At 40.1% G+C, this 17,034-nt stretch overlaps 1 protein-coding gene across 1 annotated transcript in view; it reads right to left on the bottom strand.

Annotated features, from left to right (window-relative positions):
- LHFPL2 (LHFPL tetraspan subfamily member 2) overlaps window positions 1–17,034 on the bottom strand; it is a 243,455-nt gene that overhangs the window by 212,777 nt on the left and 13,644 nt on the right. The window contains exon 2 of the mRNA XM_036767049.1: window positions 1,868–1,949. The gene's annotated coding sequence lies outside the window, so the exon portion shown is untranslated. The remainder of the gene's footprint in view (window positions 1–1,867; window positions 1,950–17,034) is intronic.

Genomic DNA, 17,034 nt, shown 5'->3' with positions numbered 1-17,034 from the left:
AGAACACTTATAAGTTTTATTTTTAATTTATGGAAGAAAACAAGCATGTGTTATTCTACTTACTTTTCTCTTCATCTGTAGAATGAGGGGGTTGGATACGATGCCCTCTAAAGTTCCTTCCAGATCTAAAGCTATGATTCTATGGCTCTGACAGGTGACAAAATGAAGGCTCTGAGAAGCTCAGAAGATCATAGATTTAGAACCGGAAACGACCTTAGAGGCTGTGAAGTCAAACCCCAGATAAGGAAACAGATAAGGAAACCATGGTTCAGAGAGATTAAGGGATTTGCCCAGGGTCACTCAGCTAGAAGATGTCAGAGGCAGGATGTGAACCCGCCTCTTTCTGACTCTAAGTACAGCATCCTATGAACCACATTATGCTACCTAAGTAGTTTACCCATGATCACACAGGAAGTGTCTGAACTGGGGACTAATCCCAGTTATCCCCACTCTGGGTCTGGTGCTTTATCCATTATGCCACACTGCCTCTCAGAAATAATCACTTCCTGGGAAACCTTGACGGGTGGAGAGAGTAGCGGGATTCAGATACCTGTCTGTATACTGGCACTACAGTTAAGCCTCAGAAAAATGCGGGTTTCTTCAGGGCAAGGACTAGTTTTTTTTTTGTTTTGTTTTATTTTTACCCCCAAGCACAGGGCTTTGGCACAAATTTTTAATAGATAACTGTTAACTGATTATCCATGGCAACTGTATCATAAGACATTTCTTTAAAATTGCTTATACAAGTGCCCCCAAAGTTTTGTCGTTATGGTTGCTCAGTTGTATACAACTCTTTGTGACCTCATTTGGGGTTTTCTTGGCAAAGATAAAGGAGTGGTTTGACATTTCCTTCTCCGGATCATTTTATAGATAAGGAACCTGAGGCAACAGGGTAAAGTGACTTGCCCAGGGTCACACAGCTAGTAAGTGTCTGAGGCCAGATTTGAATTCAGTTCTTCTCTGTGGTATTCTATCTACTGCACCACCTTGCTGTCCCTCAAAAGTCTTAGTGTGGTTTTAATCTTTCATAGCTTTTATGACTTAATCTTTTATAGCTTTTAAAGCTATAAAATATTTAAATATGACTATTTGACTGAAATATATGAAGTATATTGTATGAAATTATATTATATTATAATATATTTTATGTTAATACATTAATATTAATTATTGATATTAGTATTAATTAATAATTATTAATGCTAATACATTATATTAAATATAAGCTTAAAGGTTATTATTTAAGCTTTAAAGGCTTTAAATTTCACTAAGACTTTTGGGACACCTTGTATTTCTATTCAAAATACATTGATTAAACAAACAGCTACTCTGTACAAGGGACTGTGCATCAAACAAAAACACAGACACAGTCCCTAACCTCAAGGGGCTTATATTCTAATAGGAAAACAATACACCTATACATACACACAAAAGTATGATAAAAGGCAGACTGTGTAGAAGGACAAGGAGTGGTCCAGATAAAATTATATCAAAAATTATAATAAGGAAGACATCGCTTTCAGGTAGAAAGGAAGATCAGAGATTTGGGATCATGACTTTGGAATGCACTGCAATATTTAAATGTTATCATTTACATCAAAATAAATTAAAATAGTCTTCAGCTAATATTAAAATGAGTTTTCCTTTGTTCAGCACATGCCGCATACAGCCCAGCTTTGTCCACTAAATCAGAATTAAGAACTTTTTTTATTATATAATTCATAAATAGATAGTTGACTCTTTTGCTTTTCTCAGGGGTGATATAATAAACTTTTATTTTGCACCATCATGGTAAAATAGATTGAGAGCTAGGAACCCTAAAGTATAATCTGTTAGGTGGGAAGTAGATATGGGATAAATTTCTTACCTGCATGTACTGAAATCTCCTAATCGAAGAAGTAGAAACTGCAGAATTCAACTTAGCTCGGGGGTTTTGCCTCCTCCTTTACCTGTAAAACCAATAGGAAATGGTGACTTTTGTAAACTTCAAACAAGCTAAGCCTTTAGCTTACACTGAGTACATTCTTATTATGTATAAGACATAATGTAAAGTACTGGCCCTACAGAAATAGATGTAATACAGACTCTCCTGCTCACAAAGAATTTACAACTTTAAAAGCAGAATGTCTGTGGGTTAAGAGTGAAGAAATGACCACGCAAAGGAGAAGGCTATGAGAGCTTTGAGAAATCTGAGGATGAGGAGCTGACTTTCAGAATCAGAGAAAGTTTCAAAGATGAAGTGAATCATAAAAGGAGGAAAAGATTACAACAGGTGGAGATGACTGGGAGAGAGCCCATGCAAACCACACGGTCAACGTGAACAAAGACACAGAAGCCAAACTCTAGCTGGCCTGGTCACTGGCCTGGGAAATTTAAACTGTGGTTCCCTTGTTCCTCTGTATCACACCAGGCCTTTACGCTCTATTAGATCCCCTAATCCAATTGCCATCTATCAGACAAATGGTAACATGCTGGCCATGTGATCTCAGGAGAGAGGGTCAGTGTCATAGACCTAGAGTGAGAGAGGCCACTGAATCCTAAACTCCTTTACCAAGAATGACACACAGCTAATTAGTATTTAAGGTAGGATTTGAACTGAGGTCTTTCTGACACAATTCAGTTAATCTGTCCTCTACTTCATGATGCCTCTTTGTCAGTCATGCTGAGGGAGTCACATGAGTAGACAGGGCCAATATACTAAAAATGCCAATTTTATCTATACTAATTTATATAGTCAATGCCATCCCAATTAGATTACCAAAAATTTATTTTTACTGAATTAGAAAAATAACAACAAAATTCATTAGGAAGAACAAAAAGTGAAAAGACACTATTTGCATCCAGACAAAAAACTGATAATTAGAAGTATATATAGAAAAATTTTATACACATGGTAGCCATCTCTAGGGTGGGAGGTAGGGGGGAGGGAGGAAAGATAAAAAGAAATTTACATGATAATTTTGTTATATATTTGAAAGGAATAGCAAATTGTACATAGTAGATTTGTAGTTTCGTGTACAATCATCCTTTTCATTGTATTATGTTATAGAAATGCTTGTTTTATTCCATAAACTAAAAATAAAATTAAAAAAGTCAAGAATACCAAAAGAACTAATGAAAAAATGTAAAAGAAGTAGGTTTAGAATTACCAGATCTTAAACTATGTTCTAAGGCAGTAATTATCAAATCTATCTGGTACTGGCTAAGAAATAAAAAGGAAGATCGGTGGAACAGACTAGACACACAGTTTACTTCACCAAATGACTATAGTAACCTTGTATTTGACAAGTGTAGAGAGTTCAGTTTTTGGGATAAGAATTTATTATTTGGTAAAAAATTATTGGGAAAATTGGAAAGCAGATTGGCAGAAATTGGCACAGGGCAATATCTTACACCATTTACCAAGATAAGGTCAGAATGGCTACATGACCTAGATATAAAGAAAGATATAAGAAAATATGAAGGACATGGAACACATTACTTATCATATCTGCATACAGAGAGAGAATTGATAAAGAGAAGTATGTATAGAATGATTTTACATATTATAAATATATATACATATATACATATTTGTGTTTAATAGTAGCCATCTCTAGGGCAGGGTGAGGGGAGGAAATAAAAAAAGAAAAAAAAAAGAAGGTTACATGATAACTTCATTATATTTTTAAAAGAAATAGCAAGTTGTACCTAATAGATTTGCAGTTTCCTGTGCAATCATCTCTTTTTATTCTGCTATGTTACGGAAATGCTTGTTTTATTTCATAATTTTTTTGAAAAAAGCATCACAGAGGCTATAGAAAATTCTTTAGCCATTTTCTCTTCCTAGTTACATAGGGAGTGGTGGGAAGAGTCTGACTTTTCTGATATGGCTCATAATTGGGAGAGTATCAACAGCAAACTCAAGTTCAAAACACCATTTATTTAGTACCTATCGATGCTGAACATCATGCTGGGTGCTCAGGGAGAAACAAAGATGAGTACAATGACCCATGCCTTCAAGGAGCTCAATCTAGTAGGAAATATTGGTGATACAACCAATAGCTAAAATACAAAATGAAATAGGTGTTCCTAAGGGAGGTTCGATCGGTTTGCTACAGAAATCCCAGCAAAGAAGGATAATTTCTATAGAGCGTGGAGGCAGAACAAGGGAGAGCAAAGAAAGTTCCAGGGAGGAACTGGCACATGAGCAAGGTCTTCAAGGTTGAGCAGGTATGCCATAAGCCTAAGCCTGAACTGAGTTGACAAGTACATGAAGTGTTTGGGAGAAAGTAAACAGCCCACTAGAAATTATTAAATGCCTACTATGTGCCAAGCTTTTGGTTACAATGTAGAAGCAACTAAACCACAATTTATTAAGTGGCGACCACTACTAGGGGATGCAAAGAAAAAAAAATGAAACTGCCTTCAGGGGACTAGATTAGGCATGGAGAGATAGCAGTCTGTCCAAAAAAAGATATGGACTATTTTAGTGCTGAATATGATTTAGCAGAAAGATGTAGCAACCAAAAAAGCTAACCTGACCTGAGGATTCATTGAGAGGCACAAGGAATAAGGAAGTGATAGTTTCTCTGTACTCAGACCACAACTGGAACTTTGTGTTCAGCTCTGGGCACCACAAAGTAGGAGGATATTGAGAAGCTGGAGAGTGTCCCTAGAGAGTCAGAAGCTTTCTTATTCTTTCTTTCTTTCTTCCTTCCTTCCTTCCTTCCTTCCTTCCTTCCTTCCTTCCTCCCTCCTTCCCTTTCTCTCTCTCTCTCTCTCTCTCTTCTCTCTTGACTTGTTATTAGTTTGATAACAATGACAAGTTGAAGAACAACTTACATACTTTTTTGGGTTCACTGAATGCTTGTTCTTGCCTTCCTCCTTCTTTTAAGAAGTCTTCTGGTACAATGCTACATATGCTTACAAACGGAGAGCTAGTCTTGTTCTATTGGCTGGCATGCATTAGTTTTGACAGGTTTCCTGAGAAGGCTACAAGAGAGGGGAAAGGTCTGTGCCTAGTCTATCTGTTGTCCATTGTGCATCAACATCTCTGGCCCTTTTGAGAGCCCATCCTTGATAATTCATGTTAGTACTCATCTTTTGTACTGGTATTCACTAAGCTTGATCAGTTTATAAACACCAGCTAAACCAGCTAAATCTAGTGAATTTTGTAGTGTTGTGCCTTTTCATTAGTTCTTTTGGTATTCTTGACTTTTTTAATTTTATTTTTAGTTTATGGAATAAAACAAGCATTTCTATAACATAATACAATGAAAAGGATGATTGTACACGAAACTACAAATCTACTATGTACAATTTGCTATTCCTTTCAAATATATAACAAAATTATCATGTAAATTTCTTTTTATCTTTCCTCCCTCCCCCCTACCTCCCACCCTAGAGATGGCTACCATGTGTATAACTTCCCAAATTGTTTTAAGGACCGATATACTGGCATGAAAGCAGAGGCACACAGGAATTATTGGTAGTACCACTGAATTGGGATGAGGGAATGACTGGAAAATCCCCTGCAGACTGTGATGGAATCTCTGGATGGGGCAGATCCTGGGTAAGACATTCAGGAGGATAGATAATAAGAACATTGTCCTGTAGGACTTTTCTGAGGCAGTAGATAAGTCTTCCAAGTTCCTAGAGGAGACAGGACAACATCTCCATTTCTTGACTTCCAACTCAAGATGTTTTACTATGTCATAGCATCGTGCAGTGGAAAATGGTTTAGACCCATAGAACCTGGTTTTAGATTCTGGCACTGTTACTTATTACCTGTGTGACTTCAGACAAGTCACAACCTCCCTTGGCCTCAGTTTCCCATCTAGATTGCCACTAGGGTCTCTTCTAGCTCTGAACCTATTATCCTATGGATAGTCTAAAAACTGGGTTACTGTGTAGCAATCCTTCCATAATTACTATTTCAGGCTTGTGTGCTAGCTATCTCCACAGAAATGGATGCCTCCACTCAGGCAGACATAGATGTGTGAATGGAGCTACAAAGGCGAATGGTCTGTGTTCTTGTGTTGTGTTCTTCCCACCTCAATGGGAATGTTAATGAGTTAATGAGAGTCTAGACGTTCTTCACCTACTGTATGGGTGATCAGGATGACAGTACCATGGTCTGGGCCAAGAAAGCTACCAGAAAGGTTGCTAAATGGCTTAGACTCACAGGGGTGAGGAACCTGAGGTCTCGAGGCCACATGTGGTACAGTCCTTTTGACCAAGTCCAAGTTTTACAGAACAAATCCTTTTATTAAGGGGATTTGTTCTGTGAAGTTTAGATTCAGTTAAAGAGCTGCAATTGAGGACCTAGAGGGCCACGTGTAGCTTTGAAGCTGGAGGTTCTCCTGGTCTTGGGGCTGCACCTGCCAAAGTTAAAATCTTCTGGGATATCATCTCTGTTTTCAAATAGCTTATGGTGTTAAAGTCTTTCAAAAACTAACTTTCATGGGGGTGTCCATCAACCGGAGAATGGCTGAACAAATTGTGGTAAGTGAATCTAATAGACTACTGTTGTGTTAATTAAGAAATGAAAAGTTGGTTTCAGAGAAGCCTGGGAAGACTTGTACAAATTGATACAGAGGGAAGTGAGCAGAACCAGGAAAGTAATTTGTACTAGAACATCAATACTGCAAAAGGGAACAGTTCTGAAAGATTAAAGGATGAAAGAAATGATCAACCATGTCTCCAAAGGATTAGTAATAAAGAATGCTACCCATGCTACCCACGAGGATGGTGATGGACTAACATGCAGAATGAGACACATTTTTGGACATGGCAAATAAGAGGATTTATTTCCCTTGATTATGCTTATGTGCTATAAGGGTTTTGTTTTTCTTTTTCTTTCCCAATGAGGTGATGGAGAGAGGTGGGACGGGAAAAAATTAATGCTTAACAATTGAAAAATTTTATTAAAAATTCATTTCCATGAAAAATAAAATCCAAGAAGCCTTTAGTAACCTTCTGCAGACCCACAAGATAGATTCGTTTGGTGGACTTTGGCATCCTGGCATTGTTTTGTTGTTCAAGAATGAGATTCAGTCAGAAAGAAAGAAGCATTACCCCTTTAAGACAGCTTTTCTCCTCTGAACTGGATGGAGCCTGACCACTCTAGGGCAGAAGCACAGTTCCACAGTCCTGGAAAGCATTACACAGTTTCAGCAGAGAGCCAAGTTTCTTTTTGGAATATGGAACAAATCCTGTGGCTACACAGCCACCAAGCTCGAGATGCCATGAAGTAATTTGCTATTGAGGGCAGCCCTGTTTAGCAGTCGGTCTCTTTCTTTGAATATCTATATCTTTGCTCCTTTTTCAAAGAAAACAGTCTCCCCACCAAAACAACATATATTTATGTGAACATCAGACAAATTCCCAAACCCTGGCTTATGTTCTTAAATCTCTTGTTTGCCTTTGTGAGAAAGAAAGAATGGTTCTAAAGTACAAAACTGGTGCAAGGATAAAGACAGCTTACCCAGTAAGAAGATACAACATTTGTCAGAACCGCCGCCTAATTTCAAGGTTAGCTTTCTTTAGCCACAGCCACTTCAAGACCCTGGGTGAGACTCTGGGACCAGGCAGCACATCCTGCCAGAGCCCTGAAGCCTACCTTCTTTCAAATGCATTTCAGATAGTGTTATGGCAAGCCTGTCTCATGTCCTCCCTGCCCCCCCACCCCAAGGGAAAGCAACCTATTATTACTCTTACATGGCTGCATTTTAAATGGATTCTCTCTCTCTCTCTCTCTCTCTCTCTCTCTCTCTCTCTCTCTCTCTCTCTCTCTCTCTTTATCTCTCTCTCTCTCTCTTTATCTCTCTCTCTCTGCCCTTGTCTCCCTTCTCTCTTCCTCAACTTTAGATTTTCCCCAAGGGTGAATGGCACTTCACAGAGTTCTCAAAAGCTGAGACCTTAGGACGCAAATTGAGTATCAAAGAGGGCCCTCCCTAGAGTAGGAGGCACACAAACAGCAAACGTTTCCCAAGATCTAATCTTAGCGGTATAATTAAAATAATTTTATTAAAATAGCTTATACTCACAATTGACAGAGTGCTTTTTTATATACTTTTGTTGTTGTTTAGTCATTTCAGTTGTGTCTGATGCTTTGTGACACTATCTGGCGTTTTCTTTGCTGAGATACTGCGGTGGTTTGCCATTTCCTTCTCCATCTTATTTGACTGGGAGGAAATTGAGGCAAACAGGGTTAAGTGACTTGCCAGGGTCACACAGCTAGCAAGCATCTGAGGCTGCATTTGCACTCAAGTCTTCCTGACTCCAGGCCCGGCACTCTATCCACTGAGCCACCTAGCTGCCTTTATATATACATAATCTTATTGAATTCTCCCTGTTTCTCTTTCTTTGCACCCCTGGTACTTTGAGCAGTGTTTGGCACACGGTAAAATACTTAATAGAGGCTGCTAGGTGGTAGCGTAGGGGGTAGAATACTACGCCTGAAAACCTGAGTTGAAACATGACCTTAGACACGCACTGTGCGACCTTGGGATTCCTCTGTCTGCCTCATTTGTTTCCTCAGTTTCCTCATTTGTAAAGTAGGGAAAATAATAGCTCCTATGTCCCAGGGCTGTTATGAGGATCGAAGGAGGTAATATGTATAAAGTGCTTTGTAAACCTTGAAGTGCTACATTAATGCTAGCCAGATGCTTGTTGATGCACAATGACTGAAACATGGAATGCAAGTGTTATTATCCCCATTTTACAGACGTGGAAACTGAAGCTAAAAGGTAAAGTGAAAAATAAAGTAAAGATAAAGATGTAAGAATATTTCTGGTTTGCAAACTATAAAATCTATGACTCGCCCACAGTAATACAAATGGTAGAGCTGGCTTTAATCTTAGGTCCGGTGCTCAGCCAACCATCAGAAACCAACCTAGTTCCTCATCCCATGCAGTCCCCATTGGCTCAGGCCTCTTCCTATATGTATGTCCCTCTTTTCCCCTATTTACGCCCTGCCCTTCACCCACAAAGTGGGCCTAGACAGTCCTGCCTTCAGATCCTCATTCTGCTGGGGGAGCTGGATTTTTTCTGCTCAGCTCCCCAGTCACATTGTTTTGCCTAATGAAACAGCCTCTCCCCCTCACTTTTCCACAAGACCATTGCCTCCTGCTTTGTAACACCCCACCCAGACAAGCCTCTCCTCTTCTGGACAGTGTCCCTAGCTCCAAATTTATCTTGACCTCCTCCCTCATCAAGTCCCATTTCCCGAGTGCCCTGATCTCAGATAATAGATCCAGGAAAGCACCTAAAAATACCTAATACGATAAATTATAAATGATTGATGGCAGGTTAATGTATAAACCTTTCATGGGATGATTTGCTTTTTAAAATCAGGGCCTAGAAAATTGGGTAAAATGAATTAATGGATGAAATCAGAGCCTGAGATAGTCATGGTTTTAATTACTAATGATGAAGTTTTAGGTATTGAGTAAGTGGTTAGAAAAGATAATTTGGAGCAAGTGGTCTACCACTCCAATAACAGCACAGAGACAGGTGCCTATTTCACTTATTTGGAAGGCTGACCCTGCTCTGACACTGGGCTTTCAACTGAATCTTTCCATTTGCTGAGCAGTGGGAAGCATCATGTCAAATGCTCCTTCTTCCTCACCCATTATTCTTTCTAGATTCTTTGGATAATGATATATAACATTTATATACAGCATCGCAAGGTTTGCAAAGTGATTTCCAGGTGTTATCTCTCAATGAGAGTCCAGCCATCCAATTTCTGGGGTCTCCTTCTCCATACTATTCACCTATCAGCATCCCTGGTGACTACAAGAAATGAAAATGGGGCCAGGGCTTGAAATGTCAACTTTGAACAATAGACTCTCTCACCAAGCAGAATAGCTGGACCCGAAGCTGAAGGAATTGGCTCCCCAGGGGAATCTTTCCTCATTCTTTGGCCTGCCCTTTAGGGCACCAGTAATTTCAAGAAGGGTTGAAAGCACTTGCTCATCAGTGTACCTTTGACTGACTTAAAATGTTTCTGATCTTACAATAAACTCTTAGCATGATCTTTAATTCTAGACATGAACCTTTCTTGCTGGAGTTTTGTGATCTACCCTGCTATGGCCAAATTCTCTCCAAATGGACCAGCGCCTCTGGACAGAACCCAGAAAAAATTATCCCAATCCCTGGTGAAAATCACCCTTTGGGGGAGTTAATACACTGAGGTGTTTTGGCTGGTGAGCAAACACGATCCCTAGACCCACCATGGAGCAGACTATGCTTCCGAATCCATCCTACTTCCACAAAGAAACCTTTTTTCCTCCATCTTCCTCCTCCTGCTCTGGGCTCAGTAATCACGTCACACTATCATACCACCATGGTCCCTGAAAAGGGCACATCAATCGACTACAGTATGGATAAAACTCACCATCCCTGTGACTTTCCAGATATGCCCTTCTCTAGCCACAACTCCCGTATATATGCTGCTTCTCCCATTAGAATGTAAGCTTCTCTGTGAATTAATTCATCCATTACAGAAAGCAACTGGGAAGTATGCAAAGTGCCTGAGATGTCCATTTATTCACTCGATAAACATTTATTAAGTGCCAGCTATGTGCCAGGTACTGTGCAAAGCCCCGAGGATACAAAAAGAGGCAAAAAGACAGCCCCTGCCCTCAAGGATCTTACAATGTAATGGAGGAGACAACACACAGATACATCTATATCTATATATATGTAAAGCAAGCTATATATAGGATAAATAGGAAATAATTAACAGAAGGAAGGCACTGGAATTATGAGGGGTTGGGGAAGGCTTCCTGTAGGAGATGGGATTTTGGTTGGGACATACCTTTTAACCCAGAAACTACACTGCTAGGCAAATAGCCCAAGGGGGTCACTGATAAGAAGAAAGGCTCCATATACACCAAAATATTTCTAGCAGCATTTTTGGTGGTAGCAGAGACCTAAAAACAAAGTAGACGCCCATCAGTTGGGAAATGGCTAAACAAATTGTGCTATATCAATGGAATGGAATATTACTGTGTCAGAACAAATAACAAGTATGACGAATACAGAGAAGCATGAAAAGATGCCAACTGATAAAAAGTGAAGCAAGCAAAGCCAAGAAAAGAATATTTACAATGACTATAACAATGTAAATGAAAGAACAGTCACAAAATAATCTAAAATGAATGTTGCAGAATTTCAAGGAAGAAGTTGGCCCCAAAGAAGAAATATGAGAAGATACCACCCATACACTCCTTTACACAGGTGTAGAACATCGTATATACAGTGGGGGGAGGGGCGAGCAAGGAGAGGCGGTATAGTGTACTGACCAGTTTTGCTGACTTTTTTTCTTTTGCCCCTTTTTCTTGACTCTTTATAAAGGAAAAGAGGGAGGATTCTGGGGAAAATTTAGGCAATGCAAAAAGAAAAGATGGGACAGCTGGGTTGCACAGCGGATAGAGTTCTGGGGCTAGAGTCGGGAAGATTCATCTTCCTGGGTTCAAATGCAGCCTTTGATACTAGCTGTGTGACCCTGGGCAAGTCATTTAATCCTGTTTGCCTCAGTTTCCTCATCTGTAAAATGAGCTGGAGAAGGAAATGGCAAACCACCCCGGTTTCTTTGCCAAGAAAACCCTAATAAAATTTATTTTTATAAAAACGATCATTAGCCCTGTGAGGGAAGGAACTGCCTCACTTTTATTTGAATCGCTAAAGCTAAGCACAGAACTTGGCAAGTAGTGAACCCTTAATAAATTTTTCAATTACTCATTCATTCTATTGACTAAAGACTCTAGATATAGTGCTGGGCTTGAGGTCAGAAAGATCTGAGTATAAATCTTGCCTCAGACACTTACAAGCCTTGTGACTTGGACGAGTCACTTAACCACTCCCTCTCAGCCTCTATTTTCTCGTCATTAAAATGATAGGGTTTGACTCAATGACCTCTTGTAGCTCTAAATCTAAATCTATGATCTATGATCTTATAACTCTTTGATTTGGTCCAACCCACTGCACAGAGTTCATGTTAAGAGCGTCTCATTCTAAGAACAAAAACATTCTAAATCATGTTAAAGCTGGAAGGAAAGGAACTAGACAGAAGACAACCCCTGACTTCTGAAGACCTATTTTCCTAAGAAGTAGAGAAAAGGACAAGACAAAGGGACAGACAAAATGAAATTTAAAGATCATATGCTAAATGATCTGAGGCATCTCTAAGTGAGACTCATCCTCTCTGGTAACTTGGTACAACTGAAACAAACCTCTTATGGTTTGTTGGTGATACCAATTGGCAGAAAGCAGACTTTTCATCCCTGGGTGCTTAATGACTAAAATGATGAAAGGGCATTTCCATCTTATACTATGACAACATACAGCTGGGGATTCACATTACACATTTTTAAAATCCATTTCATAGTTTCTTAGGTCTAGAGCTGAAAATAGCCTTAGAAAAGATCTAGTCCCTTAATTTCAAGGTGGGGAAACTGAGGCCTTGAGAGGTAAGGTGCGCAAGGTCACTGATAGACGTAGGATTTCTCAGATACCACATTCCTTATAATTTGACCTATGTGATGCTTATCACTGAAAGAATAATGAAAATTAAAGCCTAAATTATCACCGTATTCATCTACTTAAGATCATATCAAATTTATGCATGTATCAAGGACCTGGCAATTTAATCCAACTGAACAAAAAAAACTTCAATGTCTTGGGTCAGTTTAAAGAGATTTACCCTGTAATTCCTGGGTTCAAGTTCCACCCCAGAGATATAGTGGCTTATGTGACTGAGCAATCCACCACCTCTCGGTGCCCACAAACAACTCTTTAAATCCGTAAATTACAAAATGAGTGCAGTAAGCAGAGCAGAGACCTGCTCTAATAGAGGGAGTTTCTTCACTAAGAGTTCTCTCTACCCTCAGTGAAACCACAGTCAAAACAAATAAAAGAAAAAAACCACTCCAAAAGTTTTGCCATTTTGTTTCTGTAGGACCAACAGGATCCCTCCAGGCTGACAGCTTGGAAAGAATTGTTAGCTGGAATGATGGAGCCTTAGTCGAGTCTCAGAATAGGCAGGATCCTCATAAACAGCAACAAATTAATGAGTCAACTGTTGTGAGCACACTCGCAGGAGAGGAGACTCACAAAACAAGATCAGCACGAGACAATCTTGTCCTCTGAAGATTTCTGCAACATCTTAGGAGATCCTGGACAAGTCATCTAACCTCTCTGGGCCTCAATTTTCTCATCTGTAAAGTGGGGATAATAATAGCACCTATATCGCAATATCATTGCATTCCATTATTTATATTGCATTGTATTGTATTATCATTGACAAAACGAGAATATACTTACAAAGCACACTGCTAACTTAAAAGCGCTATATAACTAGAAAGAATTAGAAATACGCATTGCATGACTGCACATGTATAACCTATATCAAATTACTTGCCTTCTCAATGAAGGAGGGAGGGAGGGAGAGAATTAGGGACTCAAAATTTTAATAAACAAATGTTAAAAATTGTTTTTACATGTAATTGGAAAAAATTAAATATTTCTTCAAAAAAGTGCTATTGTTGTCATCATCATCCTCGAATTTCTTTTTGGAAAGAGAATCAGGAAACCTGTATTCATATCTCAATTCCTTTGCTTAGCTCTGTGCCCACAAGAAAGTCACTTAACTTTTCAAAGTCTCAGAGAATCGTGGGTTCATTGATTTAGAGCCCAAAAGGACCTCAGAAACCCTTCAATCCAACCTCTTCATTTTATCAATGAGACTGAAGCCTAGAGACATTAGATGAGTTACCTAAGATCACATGGGCAGTAAGAAGCACAGCTAGGAAACTAGCTCCTTTGATCTTCCACTGCCACATTGCCTTAGCTTCCTTACTTGTAAAATGATAATAATATAGTCTTTACCTCACTGGGTTATTGTAAGGAAAGTGCTCTGTATGAACTGTTAAAAATGCTATATAATTGTTTGTTATCATTAGGTGAGGGGAGAGAAAAACACCCTTTAAATTAGGGCTATTTTTTCCCCTCGCCCCTATATCTGCAACAGCAACCTTGCCACCAATCTCCTCCATGTTCTGGGTAATAAACTATCCTTCCTCATGCTCTCCCTTCACTTCTCGGGTCTAGTTTGACTTGGGGCAATGCCAGTGGTAACTGGCACCTGGCCCTTCAGCCCTCTTTTCAGTAAATGAAAGAGCAGAAGTGAATATCATTCATCTCTCTTGGACCTCATCTAACTCCCAACTAACAGAGGAAATAATTTGAATTTGCCCAGGAGGAAAGGAACACAGAACCCTATACTCATAAACCACTGGGGACCTTCAAATAAGCAAAACAAACATTCAAACAATACACGCAAGATCATGGAATATCAGGTAACTTTGTGAGAACACAGTGCTGATAAGGCCAAGGTCATTCATTCATTCTGTGGTTTGATTGATTTCCTCAGTACCTTAGTTACAGACCTCACCCCTACCCCTGGCTAGAAGTCTGGTAAATGCCCTCTCTTGGCCAGGAGGGATGAACAAACAGGGTAGAAGGACACTCCCTTTCCATTCCTACAAAAAATGATTCAAAGTACATACCTTTACCAGGATCACAGACCTTCACAGGTGAGAGCAATCTTATGAATCACCTAGTCAACACCCCTTTATTTTTACGGATGAAGAAATTGTGGGCAAAAGAGATTAAATTGAATTGCCTGAGGTCACAAAGATAGTCAAATGGAGGAACTGGAGTTTAAACCCAGGTCTTCTGACTGTCAAGTTCGTGCTCTCTCCCACACACCATGCTTGCCTTCCTGGTGGTAGGGAACATCACCTTCATTTTATACATGAATTCATACTTTGTATATTCCTGGCCCAAATGGTATTGCATTTAAGTTTATTGTTTTTTTCCTGTGGCATGCTAGACTTCTGGAAGATAAGGAATAGCAACTTCATTCATATATTATTCCTGTTGTGATATTTCTGGTCCAGGTAATATAGAATCAGATTTGTAGGGCTCACAGTTTGCTTGAGTATCATCTACTCCAACATTCAGGTTAGAGGCCTGGGACCAGACCTGAGAGTTCATGGGAATAATGAGGGAGAAAACTCCCTCTACCAATGCAGATTGGTACCTTCCCTACCAGTAGTCTGAGTTACCTAGAGTAGGTTGAATCAAGTCACATAAAATCGACAAGCATTTATTAAGAACCTACTGTGTGCCAGGCACTGTGCTAAGCGCTCGGAGGACACAAAGAAAGGCAAAAGATAGTCCCTGATTGCAAGGAGCTAACAATCTAAAGGTGGAGTGTGGGGGGCGGGGGAGGGAGAGACAATATGCAAATAACTATATAAGAACAAGATATAGACAGACTAAGGTGGGGATAATATCTGAGGGCAGGACTAGGAAAGGCTTCTTATGGAATATGGGATTTCAAAAGAAAGCAAGGAAACCAGGAGGTGGAGATGAGGAGGGAGAGGATTCCAGGCATGGGAGACAATCAGTGAAAATGTCCAGGGATGGGAGATGGAGAACCACAAGAAGGCCATTGTCATTCATTCGACCACAGAGTATAGAGTTAGGGGTGGGGGAAAGACTGGAAAGGTAGGAAGGGATCAGTTTACAAAGGATTCTAAAAGCCAAATAGGATTTTATATTTGATCCTGAAGGTAACAGGGAACAACTGGAGTTTATTGAGTGAGAGTGTGTGTGTGTGTGTGTGTGTGTGTGTGTGTGTGTGTGTGTGACATGGTCAGGCCTTCATCAATTTGACAGCTAAATGGAGGATGGACCGGAGTGGACTGAGGCTTGAGGCAGGGAAATCAACCAGAAAGCAATGGCACTAGTCCCTTTATGAGATGGCGAGGGCCTGGCACCAGGGTGGTGGCAGTGTCAGAGGAGGAAAGGGGGCCGCTATATTTCTTACTTAGAAAGGTGGAAAGACGTGACAACTGATTGGCTGTGGGGAAGGGGTGGTGAGAGAGAATGAAGAGTTGAGGGTGACACATAGGCCTGGAGCCTGGTGGATTGGGAGGAGAGTGGAACCCTTGACTCGTTCAGGATCACATGGCCAGTATATGTCAGAGGGGGAACTTTGAACTCAGGTCTTCCTGGCCATAAGGCCAGTTCTCTACCCACTACACCATACCGCCTCCACATTTACAGATAATAATGACGGTAATAATAGCCAACATCTATAAAGTACTTTTAAGGTTTGCAAAATGCTTTAGAAATAGGATCTCATTTGATCCTCATGACAAAGGAGGTGCTATTAATACCCCCTATTTTACAGAGGAGGAAACTGAGGCTGAGTGACTTGCTCAGGATCATAGAGACAGGATTCAGACTTAGGTCTTCCTGTCTCCAAGTCCTGTGCTCTATCCACACCATGACATCCAGACAAGTTAGCATAGTTAGTGAAGGAGAAGAAATGGGAACCAGGTACCTAGACTCTCCAGCCTGTGCTCTTCCTAATAGATCACTACGGCTACAGGGATTTTACTTTTAGGCACCCTACAAGGCCAGACAAAAAAAGGAATACTGAACAAACAAATAAAAGCTAGCATTTATACAGTGCTTTGAGGTTTGAAAAGGGCTTGACAAATATCTCATTTTAACCACACAACCCTGGGAGGTAGGTGCTATCATTATGCTGAGGAAACTGAGGCAGCCAGCAGTTATGTGAATTGCCCTGGGTCACACAAGCTAGTATCTGAGGCTGAATTTGAACTCAGGTTTTCCTAATTTGAGGTCCAGTGCTGTACCCACTGAACCACCCAGTAATATCCTACCACCAAGATTAGGGGCCTTCCTACCTCTGTTCTCATTGCACCGAAGGGGGATGTTTCTAGGCATACCAGTCAGGAGAATACAAGTTCTGCTGACTAACTTCTCCATTGTTCCCAGTGCCTGGCATACAGTAGGTACCACATAGACATTATATTACCAATAAATTACCACCGAAGGAAACAACAAAATATTGCTATAACAGATGCAGCTATGTAAAGCACCACTATGTGAAACCAGCTATGTAAAATACCACCCTCTCCCCATAGCCAATCAGTTGCCAGGTCCTGT

This window comes from Trichosurus vulpecula, chromosome 1 (genome assembly GCF_011100635.1).
Source record: "Trichosurus vulpecula isolate mTriVul1 chromosome 1, mTriVul1.pri, whole genome shotgun sequence".
Classification (NCBI taxonomy): Eukaryota; Metazoa; Chordata; class Mammalia; order Diprotodontia; family Phalangeridae; genus Trichosurus; species Trichosurus vulpecula.
This window is presented reverse-complemented; position numbering and strand designations above follow the sequence as displayed.